Source organism: Centroberyx gerrardi, chromosome 23, assembly GCF_048128805.1.
Source record: "Centroberyx gerrardi isolate f3 chromosome 23, fCenGer3.hap1.cur.20231027, whole genome shotgun sequence".
Taxonomy (NCBI): Eukaryota; Metazoa; Chordata; class Actinopteri; order Beryciformes; family Berycidae; genus Centroberyx; species Centroberyx gerrardi.
This window is the reverse complement of record NC_136019.1, coordinates 13,009,773-13,027,523: the sequence shown is the minus strand read 5'-3', so window position 1 is coordinate 13,027,523 and position 17,751 is coordinate 13,009,773. Positions and strand designations below refer to the sequence as shown.

Here is a 17,751-nt window from a genome sequence, read left to right as displayed (position 1 = left end):
AGGAGACGCTTGGGGCGTACACGCTACACTCAAAGGGCAGCACAATAATTAAAATGCCAAGTGTCTCCCATTATCTAAATGCTAATTTGCCGCGATATACCCTGAGCTAAAATGTAACGGCACATTATGGTTACTGTAGTGCGCTAAGGCAGCGCCGGGTGGATCTCCCTTCAATTAGCTTAGCACAATGTATGCTATCATGTGGCGGCGCGGCGAATGTTTTCCACAACCGCACTCTTCATAAGGCCTAATTGTCAGTCCTTGCTGATATCTTAAGTGGTGCGCAGCCCTCTGCTTCATATGCAGTTGATCTTTTAGATGTCTGATATATAGGCTGTATAAACATGGTGGGAAATGTCACTGTGTTTATATGGATTTCATGTGTAATTATGTCAGGTTTATCAGAGGCCATGTGGCCCTTTCAGCCCTACGTGGGTGGATGTCTCTGTAGGCCAATAATCTTGCAGAGCTTCAGATGTTGTATAAATGCTATGCTGGCTCACTCCGTTCAGTGTATTTCTTGATTGCAATAGATGGGAGTATGTGCAGAGAGAAAGTTGGCTGGACACAGATTGCAATTCTTTTTTTCAGAGCATTATGGGTGCTGGTGTTTTTGCCATGACTCAGATTTGATAAGAAAGCCTGAGTCAACAACTGAGAGAACAGACAGGCAGCATTAGAACCAGCGGCTTATCAAAGCATTTTGCATGAAAATACATCAGTGCCAAAGAGAGGGCAATGGGATACAAAATATTATCACAGATATGAGATGTTTTTGCTGAATACACAGATAGAGGTGAAATTGTGTTGTTCCTGCCTCTCCATCTATATCCCGATAAGACTGTCAGAGGACATGCTAGGTGGGGATGAACAGCATTTCGGAAAGCTGTTTCAATATTTCGGTGGTTCAAGCATCCTTACTGAAGTTTAGTGTGCACTTTGATGTAGGTCCTGCTATTTAATGGAGTTGAGAAGCTAAACATTTTTTTTTTTGAGGTTTTGGACGTCCTTGAAAGGTGCTTTAGCCAAGCTCAGCTATTGTTCTCATGAAAGCGAGTGCAGGCTGCTTGTGCAACTCCGTCAAGAGAAAGCTATGGTTCACCCCAAGGCAAGAGCAACAATTCCCCCTTTGTCGTTTCACTAAGACAAATTCTAGCCATTTCTACGTTAGCAACCAAACAAGAACAGTCCCCCGTCAATGATGGTGTATTGTGGCACTCGTACAAGGCATTTTATTATGTTGCTGGAAAACGAATGAATGAATAGGTCCTTTTCTTCAGCCACAGTTTGGAGATTGAAATTCAAATCAAACGCCGCCTTCAAACAAATGTCACTACAGCAAATCAAAACCTTTCTCTGTGCCTGGCATCAAGGAAAATGCACAGTTTGACATTTGGAAGTGATTATCTCTCCCTCTTTCCTTGTTTCATATAAAATTTACTCATAGTAATAGCCTGAAAAAACATGCATATAAACCCATATCACACAAAGAGTCTCTGCCTCTCTCACTCTCCGTCTTTCTCTAACACCACCTAACAAACCCACACACCAGCTTCCCTCAACCCAGTCCAATCCACCCCCGAACACTCACAAACATGATTAAGACACTGTCAAGCCTGACATTGCCATCTCCCCTGCTGTCAGTAGCCCTCACTGGGAGTCGCTGTTGACTGACTGCCTGGATGTGCCTTATCATTAACAGGGCCGCCTGTGCCACCACGGAGGGGCTTTGATGACAGAAACTGAGGCCCCGGTGCCTGCCCCTCCCATTTCGCCTGCCCAAGTGTCATCTAAATGAGATAGGGCCCAGGAGCTGGGGGATTAGGCACTGCATAATTACCTATTTAAAGACCCTAATTGAGCATTTCATTAAGAGACTGGCACTGAGATTTTGCCAAGGAGGGCACTACAGGGAGAGGAATGTATTTATGTGTGTGCGTACGTGCATGTGTGTGGGTGGGGGTGTGAATGCGGGGGAGGTGGGGGTGTGTGCACATATGCCTTTGCATGTATTTTGGAACTGCAGCAGACTACAACCTTGGATTGAAGGGCCTTGCCTTGATAGCGTGGAGACAAACTGTCCTTGTTGTTTTGTTTACATTGCACTTAGGCCTTTTGGAACATGCTCTTATCTCCAGAAAGTAACTGCAGCACTCATTGACCCCTAGAAATGGCTGATTGACAGTCATGAGTAAACACAGTAACTTACTACTGGATGTACTGGATCACATGCATGACTTCTAACCATCCAAGTTAAGTTGCATCTTGAGATAAAGATGGTTGTTGTTAGGAGGAACTATTTATGCATGGCAATTGTTAGTTCAGCTGCCCTTGAACTTTAAATAATTATGTTCCCATCTTTTGATACTGATGATATATTAGGTATTGAATAATACAAAACAGACGTCTCTTCGTATCTTTAATGTTGATACACTCACTGTGTTAGATGAGTGGACACACTTTCTCGCTGTCACACAGTGAGCAAATGCAGAATGAATGAGGTATTTATTCTGTATTCCCAATATTTCATCTTTTGATGCATAGCCTTTCAGTGTCCTGCTTTTTGTCACTTGGGAAAAGCTATTCTTATAGGCGTTATATGTAAGCATTCACCCCCTGCTGCTCTAGCTAAGAGAAATTAGTTGGGGAAAGATGTACTTTGTGTTAATTCCATGCAAATTCTGCTCCAGTTGTGTGAAAGTAGCTCCCAACTCCTTCCAACTTCCATATTTGGTGAACTGTGCCAACACCAGACAAATAAAGCTGTACAATAAATGAGAACATTTGAGACTACTGGGCTCTGCTACAGATGACAAAAGATAAGCAGGACAGAGCTATGTTTCTATGCTGAAAACATTTCCCTTCTCTGTGAAGCTAAATGATTCCAATAGGAGGGAAACGTGTGCGCACACATCACTGTTCTGTTTCGCTGACAATTCCTTTAACCCGCTGACAAAAGACAGCAAGTGAGCTAATGACACTAACGTTGTCAGTCGTCAAACTTCTGCTTTCATTGCCGCCTCACAGTGTCAGCGCCAAGGTTTCCAGTGCCACAACTGAAGCAGATTTGTCAGACAAGAGATGAGACACACGGATATGTATCTTTTTTTTTTATCTGCCTCACAGAAGCAAAGATAATACAATTATTGGATGTGATGTTTGCCACTGAAATTGAATGTCTGATGGGGGGATGAGATTGTTAAAAAAAGCACTTTACATGTACTTCAAAAGCTGCTTTTATCTGTGCAGTCCTTAAGATCTCCAAAGCTATCGTGACAGCACAAAAAATACCACCGGCCAAAACGCAAAGAGGATGCTATTAATTTCCCTTTACCAATTTTTTTAATTTTTGGTGGCCATTGATTCCTTTGCAGTTCCATGAAATAACTAAAATGAAATAAATGGAAAGCCGATAAGGTAATTGTTGTCCTTGCTCATTTACTCACTCGCATATTACAGTTGGGACCTTGGTAAAAGATTCTCGGTTCATATCACAATGCTAAACCTTGCTCTGAGATCCTATAGCCTGCATGGGCCTCTTGACGGGGGAGAACTCAACACACAAAGGTGGAACAGAGGACACGAGGGCCCCCTGATCTTCTGCCGTTTTAACCAATCATTAGAGCAGAATACGAGGCCCAGATAGTTTGCTGATGACCAATTTGACCTGATTTCCATGGCCTAGAGGGCCATGACTCTCCTCTGCCCCCAGTACGCTATCTCTGTGAGCATTGGGACATTGGCAAGTCACTGGCAGTTGTCTTGCACATGATTGACTTGTTTGCTAAATGACTAGCAGCTGAAGTGGCAAAGCTAGCTGGGGGCTATTGGAGTCTTTGGGGCAGACACCAGCTGCTAACTGCTACAGATAAACTGTCCCTCCCTCAGGGGATTCATAAGAGTGCTCTGATGGGGACCGGTGCTGAAGTCTGGCCAAAGATGCTCGGGGCTGTAATGACACTGCAATATCATGAGTCAGTCAGTGCTGTCCCAGCACCAAGCTAGCAGGGGAACAATGAGACGGGAAATCGAAATTATTTTGCGTTGAACAAACCCACAAGTTCAAAATGGATTTGCAGGCCAGATGAGAATACTGAACTTCTGCTGGTTTCTGACATGGGAGCTGTGTCTTTTGTTGGCCTGCCAAGCAAATCTCAGCACCTTTTATGCCATTTGAGGTTTAACAATGCACTCGTGTTGACATGAAAACAGCTAAACAGCAGAGTCAGCGGCCAAAACAGCCTCGCGGTATCATGAAATCTCAAAGTCCTCCTAAATATAAGCAACTTTGCCTTTCACCACAATTCTCCACCCGTTATCTGTTAATGTCAGTGTTAATTCACTGGTGGACTGCTGCAAAGGCATCAGGTAATCATATCAGACTGAACATTGTGAGCTGTCTGGAATATCTGTCCATCTGAAGTGTGTCAAAAACAATGCTGCAACAAAGCCTCCTCTTTTACCTTTGCAGCCTTTAATGTGCCTGGGATGGAGACTAGGACTCTGGCATGGAGAGTAGAAGACACGGTGCCTAACATCAATGTAATCCCAAAATCGAGAAATGAACCATTTAGAGCAAATACAACCATGGCGCCTGCCAGTGACAAGATGTCTGGAACATGAACCAATGCAATTTCTTCATCTGATATATTTTTTTTTTTTTAGTTTGTGTCAGGTATGTGAGGAGCAGCTGCTGTTGCAAGTCGTTTCATGAAAGCATGGGTAGGTGGGTTGGTGACGGTGGAGCTGGGGTGCCTTATCCAAATCTCCCACTTGAAACTTCACTGACTGACTGCATCTCTCCCTTTGTTGTCTTACAATGAACTTGGCAAGTGGACAATGAGCGTCAAATGCTGAAATGTATTCGCATGCATAAATGGCAGATTGGCAAGGGGCGAACAAGAAAGCGATACGCATAATCTCCGAGAGAAAACCTCTTTGTGCGAGATTGTGTGTTTGCCTTTGTTTCCTTATGTGCCCTCCCTTCCAGCGAAGAATTTCAAAGACCTTGCCACAGATGTGATAGTTGATTAGAATATATGCCTGTATCCTCTATGCTTTGACCGCCTGAGATGCTTTGGGATATGGCTAAAGTCCTTACCTTGTGACTGTTTGAAATTGGCTATGGACTTTGACATTTACTTTTGTCTGTAACAGGCTTGTAATTGCATAAATCACTAGAGGGGGGATTTTTGGCCAGTATTCATTCACATATGCCACGTCTCTCTGGATTGTACAAAGCATTTTATCCATGACCACAACCACCACTTATGTTACATACTGTACATTACACAGAAATTATGGATGCACATTCCCATGCACACACAACATACATAAGGCCACAGACCAAACACCCGAATAGATTTAGAAACCTGCATGCAAAACACGTTTCACCCTTCACGCAAGCATAAATACACGCTAGGCTGTTGTCTTCTCTCCAGGTTCTACAACATTAATGGATTACTAGGGCAAGGTTCGTATGACCCAAATAACCAAAGCAGTGGAACATTATCTCTCCATGTGTGTCTGATCAGACAGAGAGAAAGAGAGAGAGAGAGAGAGAGAGCACAGAAGGCTGGAAAAAAATGTGAATCTGTCCACAGTATCATGCACATCGCTAGTAGCACTGCCAAGTAATCGCATAATCTTACATTTGTGTGTGTTCTTGTGCATGCCCAAGTGTGGACAAACTACCTGCAGAGCTTGTGAGTTCCCTAAAAATCTACAAAACTCCTGATGACCTTACTATGTTGACTAAGCCCACAGCAGAATATGATCTAAACCAGTTTCCGTTCAAAATTCAAAGTTCCACAATAGTTCTGGCAGCCCCGGTGGCAGTAGAGCCAATCTAACCGGAGACCCGATGCGCGATCGGGCCCCTATCTCGGTCTCCTGCGTTCCCTATCTTCCCATCTCTGTTGGGGGAAACATCCATCTTGATTTCTGCTGAGTGCCAAAAAGAGAGGCAGCAGGAGAATGAGAGGGAGAGATGGAGAGGAGGATGGGAGAAGGGTGTTCACCTGATAAGGCGGCCGAGAATCTGAGGAGAGGATCTCAGGGAGCGTGGCCCCGACGTGCTGGGAAGAGGAACTTCATCTTTATCTAATTACCACGGGGCCGTTTTGTCAGGGAAAGATAGCGTGAGCGTTTATGGCGGCCGGTCGGTATCACCGCGCTCCCATGCCTTTACAAGCACACGCATTCTCACGCGCGCGCAAACGCATACAGATACGATTAACATTCATATACACTTACAGGGACAAACAGGCGCACACACACACATACACATACACACACACACGCATCCATGGGGCCCAGGGCTGAGTGCCATAACAGCCCAATGAAATATATTCAGATTAGAAAGGTGTCGCATTACTCTCCAGCCGGATGATAAATACGCGGTTAGCACCGTCATTAATCTTGTACCCCTCCCCACCGTCCGCCTCTAGACGCGGTGATGTAAGGGGAGGGGAGCAAGCGTACACTGGATGGAGCTAGCGCCTCAGCTGGGGCTGCAGCGGTGCGGCTGGCGCAGGCATGGAGCAGCGGCACTGCTGTGTCCCGCCAGGTCTCGCTAACACAAGAGGTCATGACAGTGCGGCTCACTGGGGTAGCTTGTAATGTCACTGTGTTTGGAGAGGCAAGTTGCGGGCTTGAACCGAGGTCTTGTTGATTCTGTGGAGTGCATTTGTGGAGGATTGCCTCAGTCATACCCCCCCCCCCCCTTCCTCCATTCCTCCCTCCTTCCTCTTTCCCTCCCTCACTATCCTCCTTCACCGCAACCCCCTGCTTCTTAAGCTCCCCTTTTTTCTCCAACCTGCTCCTCTTTCTTTCTCGGCCCACCCCTCTCCTTTGCTACCCGTTCCTCTTTCCCTCCCTTCTTTCATCCCAAGGGCTTGCTGACACATTAGCCCTGAATGGCATCTCGTCGTAAGTGCCCATTGTCTGGCTAATGAGCAGCATGCATAAAACACTGGAGGGCTGAGGGGGACAATGATAGACACACACACACACGGACACAGAAACACATGCTGGGCACAAGGGGGCATTTTCCACCACTGGCTTAAGCTGCACATCTCTCCTGCAAATACTGCCGTATCCCTCTAGGGAGGCTTCAGGCAGACAGTTCAGACAGCGGCGTGCTGCCCTCAATACAAACACAGCCCAAGGGAGGGGTCAAAGGTCAAGAGCTGAGGAAATTACGTGTGATAAATTGGCGCCGGTGCCGGTAGCGTTGTGTATATGCGAGTGGGGTCCTTCTACCCTTCCCTTTCAGTGGTGTGTTTGATGGAGTGTAGCCGTGTGTCTTTGAAAGCACAGCCCACGTATCTGGAATAAGTCGGACGGTTAGTGCCGGATCCTCCCACGCATCCCGATTCAAGTGGGCCTCTTGGGGAAAATGAGGGGGAGCACTTCAGTGGGTTTAGCCCAAAAGAAGGACTACAACTTTTAGCACTTAATACGGACTGAGTCACTACCACAGAACGCTGGCTTTGTTATCATCAGTAGAAAAATAGAAGATTTTATGTTTATTAAGGCCGCAGAAATGTGTGTTTAGTATTAGTATAACGTAATTATCAACTTATCAGAATGTTGGCAAGACAACACAACTCTATAGAGAAAAACTGTACAGTGTGACAGTTTAATTTAAGCATAACAAAACACACACAGACGTAGGCTACTGCATTAATCTGTGTCACAAGAATTGTCAACAGAACAACACAGAAACAACCCGACGGCACATTGCAAACTTTGTGTCTCTGCGAACCGAAGTGGTTACACATCATAAAAAAGTTTACGAGATGTTTTGCTGATTCAGAAGTCTTGCAGGAGGAAAATGGAGTTGATTGAAAATGCACGCCTGATCTCACATTCCAAGGACAATTTGTGGAGGGACTTTTTCTCGTTGTGGTGACAAACTTCTGTCCATAGTCCACCCCTCCGCCGCAAATCCTTATCCATCGGAGCGGATCCAAGCAGTGTAATCAAAAAGTGATTGGCTTAAATTTTTGTTCGATTAGATTATGGCCTTGTATGTTTTTTTTTTTCTTCCTGTCTGCATTCAGTAATCACCAAGATGGCAATAGGATGAGCGTCTCTCTTGCCAAGACCTTGGAGCTTAACAACGGTTGTATACAGGGACTATTGTGTGAGGAGGGCCAATATAAACTCTTGTGTTTCATTGCAAGATGGCTGATTAGCTCTTGGGGGGACTGTAAACATTTCGGTGCCTTCGTTTGGGGGCTTCATTCATGAGGCGCTTGTTAAATTCGGGTGATGAAAACTCTCTGAAATGCATGCGGACTTCATCGCATTTACACTGGCGCACATGCATCACACACACACACGCATAGAAAATGATAATCACACACAAATTCCACACAGAAATTGTCACATACTCACAGTTTCCCTGTGAGCCAATTGTGTTACCACATTTTTATTGAATTTCTCAGTCGCCCCCCAATCACTCCGTGCTCCATAAAATGCTGGCAAGTGGACTGGGGGCTGCTATAATGGTGGCTCAATGCAGAAATAAACTTGTTTTACTGCTGCAAACAAAGTGATGTGACCTGGAAAGGTTGTATTTTTCACTGGGATAATGACTGTATTTTAGAGTCAGGCCTCAATGTGAGCTCTAATTACTTGTCTGGGGCCACTGAGCAACGTTGGTCTCAAGCACTTACTAATGAAGTCCATATTGGTGCCATGTTTATTAACCACAACATGAATGTCTAGTGAAAATATCTTCCCACCCTACCCATACTCTGGCTTTGTCTTTCCTCTCCCACGAGGACTGGGATTGGCCTAGGTTTGATATTTAAGTTAAATGAATCATCTCTATTAGCGCATACTGCCTTTCCCATGACTTCTGCCATACAAAAGCACAGGAGTCTACTTGTATATCGTAGGCATTTGTAGCCTCTTAAAAAGAAATTTCAGCAGTTGCTGTTACATGTTTTGACAGGAAATTGCCAAACATGAGTGTCCATTATCTTACTGAGGCCGTATTCCCACCAGAGTTCATCAACTCTGACACAAGGTCGAAAGAGATATTTTGAAAAAAATGTCCTTTGACTTTCACATTTTATATGATTTCATTATCCACACTCTGCAGAACTGGCTCCCAGTTAACTTAATAACTGTGACACCCATTTCTCATAAATATGCAAATACAATACAGACATCTTGAGTAGTTTGGGAAAGAAAGGGACTTGGGCAAAGACTTGCCTGGAAGAGTCAAATCGCAAGTTAAGTCTTATGAGTACCTCATGTGGGGCAAGTCCTTCAGATATTGTGTTGTTGCTCGGTTCCCACAGCAACATTTGTCGCCAAAAAGCAGTATGCTTGCTTGTCAGAGTGAATCTAATCATCCAAAATGAGAATACTCTGTGCTGCTCTCATCAGTGCCACTTCTTTGGAGTGGTTTTGTTTCCACTGTGGTAACAACTGTGGCAGATAGAGGGGAGGCCCAACAAAGACAGAAAACCATCCCTACCATCTTGCTGAAAATAATATCATAAAAACGGCACAATGGAGGCCTGGTTATATAGCCGGGGAATATCATTTTACACCCGGGTCCTTTGTGTCCCTCTAGACCACTGGCTCACTAGTAAAACGGGCCTCCACAGACTGAAAGGCGGCGTGGTTTTGTGAGTTGGTGGGGAAAATAAAAGGGACGCGAGGCAAGGGAAGGGGATTGGTCAGGTATTAAGGCATTGCACGCCTGCTGGCTTGTGCCTTATCCCACTGTACATTCCAGTGGTGCAGTGTGTGAAATTTCACAGTCCTCGGCCGGCAAAAACTTGTGTCCGCACTTAAAGAGCTCGGTGGCGCAACTACAGCTTCCACTGAAGAAGACCATCTTGACCCATCTTCAACCTGGAAAACCTCAAAAGTCAGCTGTCTTGTCTTGCCCGTGTGTGTGTGTGTGCTCGTGTTCTCGCTGATCTACTTAATCTCCGACAGGGGGGGCAGAGCTTGTGGACTAACAGCTGGGAAATCTCTGCCCCCTACTGCCCTTGCGCTCCTCCTCCTCCCACCCACTCTTTCTCCCTCTCTCTGCCCTACCAGGTCGGCCTACTGATGGCTAATAAAAGAAGCGGCCCTTGACTGTGAACAGCTGGGTTCCTGTGATCTAACTCGGCAAGCGGCTGTTGGGTCTTTTTCCTCTGTGAGTGGAATAGTAAAACGCATAAGAATAGCGCAACAGTGAGAGAGAGATGCATGGAGAGTCGTGGGATAGAGGGGAGAAGAAGAGAGAAAAGTGAGAGAGCAGACACACTAGCACGCAGTGGTAAGCCAGAGGAAGGGAGCTCAGTGCCTGTCTTGTCCCTGGCTTTTCATGGCCTAACCAGCTAATCAATAGCACAGAGAAACACTATTTCAGCTGGCTCACTGAGCTCTCTGTACAGGGGAAATACCGAGTGTGCCCACTGCTATTTTTTTCCCCTCCAGCGTGTGACAGCAGTATTATGGAAAGAGGAGGAAAAACAGAGATCTTTTCACATATTTTACCAATACAACATAACTGATGTTGCTCTTGTACAGTAGTGGGCAATCACCTACGCAGAAACCTGACTTGGATGTTAGCGGGAAGGAGATGGGTGAGAGCGAGTGTGACATTGATTTCATCAAGAAAGAGAAAGCTCTACTGTATTACTGCAGTACTACAGTGTTCCCGTGACTTTGGAAGACATAAGAAGCGGCTTTGCAAGCCATTAAACAATCAAAATGCTGACCAGGAAGAAACGAGCGTCCTAAACGGCGGTGTAGAAAAAAAAACATTGAGAGCAAAGGGCAGAGAGGCTGGGAGGCTTATTTTAAGTATTGACCTCGCTTTGAAACTCTTAAATTCTTCTGGTCCTCTGGGACGGCTTTGATGCGTCTTTGGGAGTGCAGAAGCTGCTGGGATTGGACGAGGTCCTCCCCTTTCCGTTTGTCGGCATTCCAGTCTCGGGAGAGATGTGAGAGCGGGACCGCTCCTGAAACATCTAGGCCTCCAGACAGGGACGTGGTGGGTGGAGGGTGCTGTGATATCAGACAGGCTTAAAATGCAGCAGACTTAAATAGCTAGGCGTATGACCTGCCACGCCTGACCTGCACCCCCTTATCGCACTGCTATTCCATAGGTCTCTTTTCTAATTTTGCGTGTGTGCGCACATGTGTGTGTAGTGGGGAAGGTGGTGAGTATGAAAGACGACTCCAGATGCTCCCAGCTGGCTGTTGCCCAGCGAGGCTAATACACTTCTGCCTGCCTAATTAGAACACACACACACACACACACACACACACACACACACACCCATTGTCGACCCCTCCTCACCACTCATGTCCTGCTGTTTCAATGGTTTTATGGTAGGAAGAACATATGCCCCCCTGTGTTTTATACAGGACACACACGCAGACAGCTAAACAAACAACCGGGGGCCTAATTACTCCATAAGGGAGGCCAGGGGTGAGGGCTGCTGATGAGTTAGAGCAGCATAATGTATAATGATGTGTAATGTAACGTAGTAAATGCAGTGGGATGTTGTAAATACAACGGATGTGTTGATTTTGATTAGTCTGAAGTGATAGCTCAGTAGAATAAAACTATTCAGCAAAAAGGGAGACTGTTATTGCAAGCAGTCTATCTAGCTCTCTTAATATCTCAGCTGTCTCGCCCAAACACACACAAACTCACAAGACCACCCTTGCCTTGCTACAGTGTGGGGGCTCATGTTGGCTGTGATTGACAGAATAGGAGCATGAAGTCATTAGCTTCTAAATTGGTAGGGCTTCATAAATATATGTGGCAGGCGCTCAACATACTGTCTTGCTAACCATAGTGCAAATTGACCCAGGATGCCAACTGTGGAGAGTTGTGTGCCTCTGTCCGACTGGATCTGTTTGCCACCCTAGCCCCTTCTTTAGGCCCTCGAACAGCCATACTTTTATGCTCCCCAGTCGAGTCAAGCAGCATTCACTCACACGACACATCATGTCAGGCATTTCTCGCCAGCCTGTCAACACTGGGCTGTGTGTGGCAGCTTGTTTTTTTGTGGTGTTGGCACAAACACACACAGCAGCAGAAACACAAAGAATACCCTCACACCATCTGGAAGCAGCAATCGGTTTGAAGTAAAACCACGGATTGGATTATTATCTTGGAAAAACACAAAACAGCCTATTTTAGCCGTATTTTCTGCAGTTTTGTACCATTCTGCATTTCCATTATCGAGCCTTTCAGAAGTACATTCATTCTCGCATTTATTCTCTTCAATAAACAAATATTAAATAAACAGATGTTAACTAATCTGACTGACTAGACTGATTCATGATTTATCAATTAGATTAGACTAGAACCAACACAGACTATATCCAACTACATTTATTCTCCCAGAAGAGAAAACATTGCATAAAAGCAGAGATCCAAATAAAGCAAGGGACAGTGTCAGTGTTTGAACATCGGTGTGCAAGTCATGTCTGACCACAAAGCAAGGTCTAAAAGGGTAAATGATACCCTCGAAACAACAGACACACGGAAGCAGTGCCAGATGAGGACAAAGAGAGAGGCAGAGTGGGGTCGGGGCAGTGGAGGAACGGAGAAAGAGAGAGAGAGAGAAAAGAGATCCCAAGGTCAATGTTCTGGGGCCCGCTGCAGACGAGGGAAGAGAGATGGTGTGGACAGATGTCAGAAGTGATAAGCACCGGGGCTGACAAGCTCCAGCTTGGCTATCAGTTACTACTCTGAGCCTGGGGTCGGGCCGGTGCCAAGACAATGCCAACGCCTCTCTGTGACGATCAGTGCCTCCGGAGGTTGTGCAAAATGGCTGCCGCCTTGCCAACGCATTATTACGAGTCACTGGCTCTGCATTTTTTTTTTTTTCCCTCAAAGGAAGTGCCATATGTGAGTGACAGCGGGGCCTCAGCCATTTATTTTGAATGCAGTAAACAAAGCTGCCATTTTTGTATTTGGAGGTTCTAGACACTTGCTATTGTAAATTGCATATTGCTACCGGCAAGGCTGTTCGGTGGTGGCGAGTGATATCAAGCGCAGTCTAATATATATCCTCTCTCCATCTTGTTTATCTGTTTGAGTCCAAGCTCTCTTATAAGCATCACTCAAGCAGCAGGACAAAATAAATCCTCATTTTCGCATTTGAAAGCAGACTGGCTAAAAATCCAATACTCAAGAGAGTGCTTGGTCTTGCTTTAAGCATAATAGCTCATGAGAAGAGGAGGGGGAGGGGGAGGGGGAGGCACAGGGAAATAAATCAATATCAGGCAATTTACTATCATATTCTGTGATCATTGATGATCTGTCAAACCATTTATTTCAGAGCCTGAACTGCACAGCAAAATCATTTTCCAAAGAACTTTCTCTACTTCCAAAACAAATAATGAATAACTCGCAAATCGATGCAGTGTGCTTTATTGAGCTCACATGCTTGACTTGAGTCTGGCACCTGGCCCAGTTGTTTTTCATTTGCCAGATATCCTTTTCTCTCCCTTCTTTGTTCTGCGTTGTATCAGACTAAATAATTACTAAAGGCATGCACCTCGAATAATGTGCCATACAATGTGTTTGACATGAACCAGCTCATTCTAAAGAAACCAAGATAACAAGGATTGATAATAAGACTGTATCTTTTTTTAAGTTCTTTCATGTCACATGTCGCCAGAAAAGAACAACAAAACCTATTTCATCAGACTCATTTGACTGCTGAATACATAGAAGCTCAGCAGTGTGGATCAAAAACATCCGGCGCCCTTGATCAGCGCCTCTCAATGGGCCTTGGGGTTCTCAATAGAGTCAGCCTTGGCAGTGCCACATCGACCCGGGTCACACCCCGCTGTTCTACTGAGTGGGGCTGAATAAAATCATCGCAGGCAGACGGAGCGCTCGCCAGGCCAGGGTCAACTGTTCTGACCCCCACCGGGAGGCCGGGCCCCATCTTCCCGAAAAAACACTACCCAAAAAGCGCCCGTGTCAGCAGGATACAAACAGAGCCACTGGAGGAGAGGTTCCGCTTGGAGGTCTTGACTGACAGGCAAACTAGCATTTGCGCACTATTTGACAGAGGCGCATACCCAGCTCTTTGAGGGGGTCTGCTTTCAAAGAGAATTGGTAGCAAGCCAGCACAGTTAGCATTCGGGTACTGCAGAGTATATATATATAAAAAAATATATATCCAGATAGAAATGAAGGATATGCAGATGATAGAATAAGCAACACAGTCATCTTAGTTGCAAATCTTCACTCATTCAAAGAACAAAAACAAATAATATGCCTCCCAGTTACTACCCCAAAACACACTAAAGCAATGAGGTAAGTGCTGAGGTAAGTGCTTCTCTCATTTGCTCCCTTTGTCTCTCACCTAGGTGAAAGTGGGACAGTCCCGTCTGCCTGAGCAGCAACGGGAGACTGCCCCGTCCCTTCTGACCCACTCAAATCCACTGTCTAAGGGTCCCTCTTGGGTCACGGCCTCAGGGTCACATGCCAGCGCAGAAGAAAGGGATATTGATTATCAATAAACTCATTAAGAGCTAACTGAAGGACTTTCAATGCAGACATAACAATTTGTTGCAGTCAAAACAAGAGCTTAGCAGTCAGTGTTTCACTGACTGTTTCACTGTTTCAATCTACTCTTTTGCCCTTTTGAACTCATTGTTTTGCAAATGAGCTATGGCTCCATGCTACAGCAGTGGCAGAGAGGAGATGTTAATATCAGCTGTCTCTGACTATATCCAAAACTACAAGTTAGACAAATAGATGAAGGCGCATAAAGTAATGGTTTAACGATGGAGCTAATGAAATGACCATATTTCTGCTTTACAGTCCAATAGCACTGAACCTCTGGCAATGATTCCCTGCGTTAGGACACTGGCTATTATTTCACAGAACGAGCACTCAATACCAATGTCATATATCTGCTCCTCTTGCGTTGAGCATCTGTTATCCCTGATGTTAGCTGGCAGCTGACCATATCTGTTTCCCCCCGATCTCCAGATTATGTTTATGACAGTGTGAGGCAACTCTCTTCAAGGTTGTCTAATCGGGTACATGAAAATTAACACGCTATGTACACATGTGTATATGAGCATAATGGGTCTATAATTACATTCAAATGTTGTTGTTTTTTTTTTCCAATCCTCTTAAAAGTGTCTGAACCTTGACCAGCACAATGGTTTCCGTTCCAGGACAATTAAAGGCTATTACAAAGCAGTTCCTTATGAATTGCATTTGGGACCCGAGACGGCCATTTTGTGCCTGCCTTTGTAGCACTGGATGGGGAATGCTGCTGGCTGCGCTTGGAATGCCGGGAATTAAACTTTCCCAGCCTATCAGTGATAAAGTGGCTCGTCGGAGCCCCTTTGCACCAGCTATGACGCCTCTGCTCTTCAGGCCCTGGGAAGGATGGGCCTGAAGATCGAGATACCACTGAGGACGCAGACGTCTACTCTGTTATCGCGGCCGCGCCATTAATAAGATCGCCCGGTGGCTCGTGTCCCGGGGTCCGCTGGTCTCTGTGTTATCATGCCGCGGGACAATCTGAAATGAAACAGCGCTGGAAATATGGCGGCGCTGTGACAGGGGGTAAAAATGGGAAAGAATGTGATGGGCCATGGTGTCGGCGTGGTTAATCGAAAATAATGGCTGGCAATTTATAGTCGCCGTCCTGACCAGCGCTGGATGTACTGATGCAGGAGATCGAATTTTAATGTGTACATTCCATCACTTCATACAGTCTACTGATGTTTAGGGCCTCAGCCAAACAGCATATGAATCTATAGGTTGAGGTTATCATAGAGCAGTAATAAACAGGGAAACACTGTAAAAGCGGCACTCTGTCTGCTGTGTTTGCGCATGTGTCTGCGTGTGCATGTGTGTGCACATGTACGGGTCACAGCCTTGTTCAACGCTGGGAGGGATTGAGATTCATGTGATTTCCGCTTGCGGCCAATGTAATAAACGGAAAAGGGAGAGGGAGGGGGCAAGCTCATGGGAGATGCAAATGAAGGCCACCTGCTGTGATGTTGAGACCATAGGGAATCCTGAAACCTGTCAATATTTCCCCTCATTTGACACCATCGACCCCACCTTCTTCCCTCACTCCTCTAACTGCACTTCCCTGACACTGAATACCTGAAAGGGATGGCGAGACAAAACAAGTACAGCTGCCCAGTCCCCCGGCGCCTAGCTAGGTGTGCAGCATCAAGTTGCTGTAGCTTAAGTTACTCCAGTCCTGGAATAATCAGGATGTCTAGCAGTGAGGAGTTACTGTAACCCATAAAATGCATCATTTCAATTGGTGATCGGATCTGTGATTGGCCAGTCATACTGTTAAAGCAGTTATAGTCAAAGATTGACTACTCTCATCAGCAGCGGCACTGCCAGCTGAATTCTGGGCGAAGGCAAGGCACACACATGAATGGGGGGAGTGTGTAGTAAGGGAAGATCGCTAGTCAGATCTTGTTAAATAGAAGGAAGGGTTGTAGAAGTTTAACAAAAATTCCAGTAAGGTTGTGTGCAAAGTCATAACTATTTTTAATGTTCGCAATAATTAAACTGGTACTTTTAACTTAGATACTACTCAATAAACCAAAGAAAAAAAAATACAATTATTTTCTCAAGTACTGCAAATCAATTTGATAGTGCACTGGTATACGGGGGTTAAGTGTCTGATGGCTGACCTGAATTTGGCTCCTGATGCCTACAGTATGTATTGTGCCATGGGAAAAAGGTGGTTAATGGGCGGGAGAAAGGGTCAATGGCAAGCGCCTTCAGTGGCCTTCTCTGCTGCTGGCTGACTACCAACTGCACTTAACAGGACATCAGAAAGCAACAATGCCTAACTGGAAGGGACTTTGAGAGTGACAGGCCATTGTTGTTGCTGTTGGCAGACAGCAGTTGACAAAAGGATGGATCTTTTTTCTTTTTCGTCTTTCTTTTGATGGGCATTTTCATAATGTTCTGCGGGAAGCAATGTCATGGGCCGGGGTCTGAGTCTGTGATCCGCTCTCTGCGGTGTCACATAAGAGTCGGCGCTACACACATCACAGTTTGGCTCATCAGGAAAGTGGCTTGCAACGGGCATTATCCCAAAGAGCTTCTGATCAGCAGGTCTACACAGTTAATACAGAAAGTCTAAAATCAACCGTGACTCATGCTTCTCAGTATTAGATATTTAATTAAACGCACTCAGACTTTATTGTCGGTTCCCTCGGCTCTGAGCACAAACACCAAATAACCTCCTATAGGGCATAAAATGTAGAAATCAGCTGCATACAATTTCCCTTTTTCACCGAGCCATTTTCTACATTTCAGTCCTGACGTCAGAGCTCTTAATGAAGACAGCGTAGCTCGCTGCTGCCGAGTTCTGCACAGCCAATCTAAAGATTTTATTTCACTGCTTCCACAGCTTGCCTTATTTCACTATGGCTTAATGAGAGTCGTTTGGAATAATAGGCTTCCATTGAAGGGAGGCATCTGCATCCACACAGCCCTAAATGAGTGAGCTAATTTCCAAAGATAATCACCTCTCTCCTGCTGTGTTTTTATGCAGAGATGCTGTAGATTTTTACCCCTCGGATTTAATGAAGTCAGAAATTACCTCCAATCCTCCAATAAGGTCTATGGAAGCCGAATGTGTCACTAACATTTGTCTTTCAATCGTAAAAGAGAGGGGGAAAGCGTTCGCTTCGCAAACATGGTATTTTACGACGTTGCTTTATGCCGCCATCAAGGGAAAACGTGATATTTTAAAT

At 45.4% G+C, this 17,751-nt stretch overlaps 1 protein-coding gene across 1 annotated transcript in view; it reads right to left on the bottom strand.

Annotated features, from left to right (window-relative positions):
• Nucleotides 1-17,751, bottom strand: part of LOC139914456 (receptor-type tyrosine-protein phosphatase delta-like) — a 192,683-nt gene that overhangs the window by 107,974 nt on the left and 66,958 nt on the right. The gene's annotated exons all lie outside the window — the stretch shown is intronic.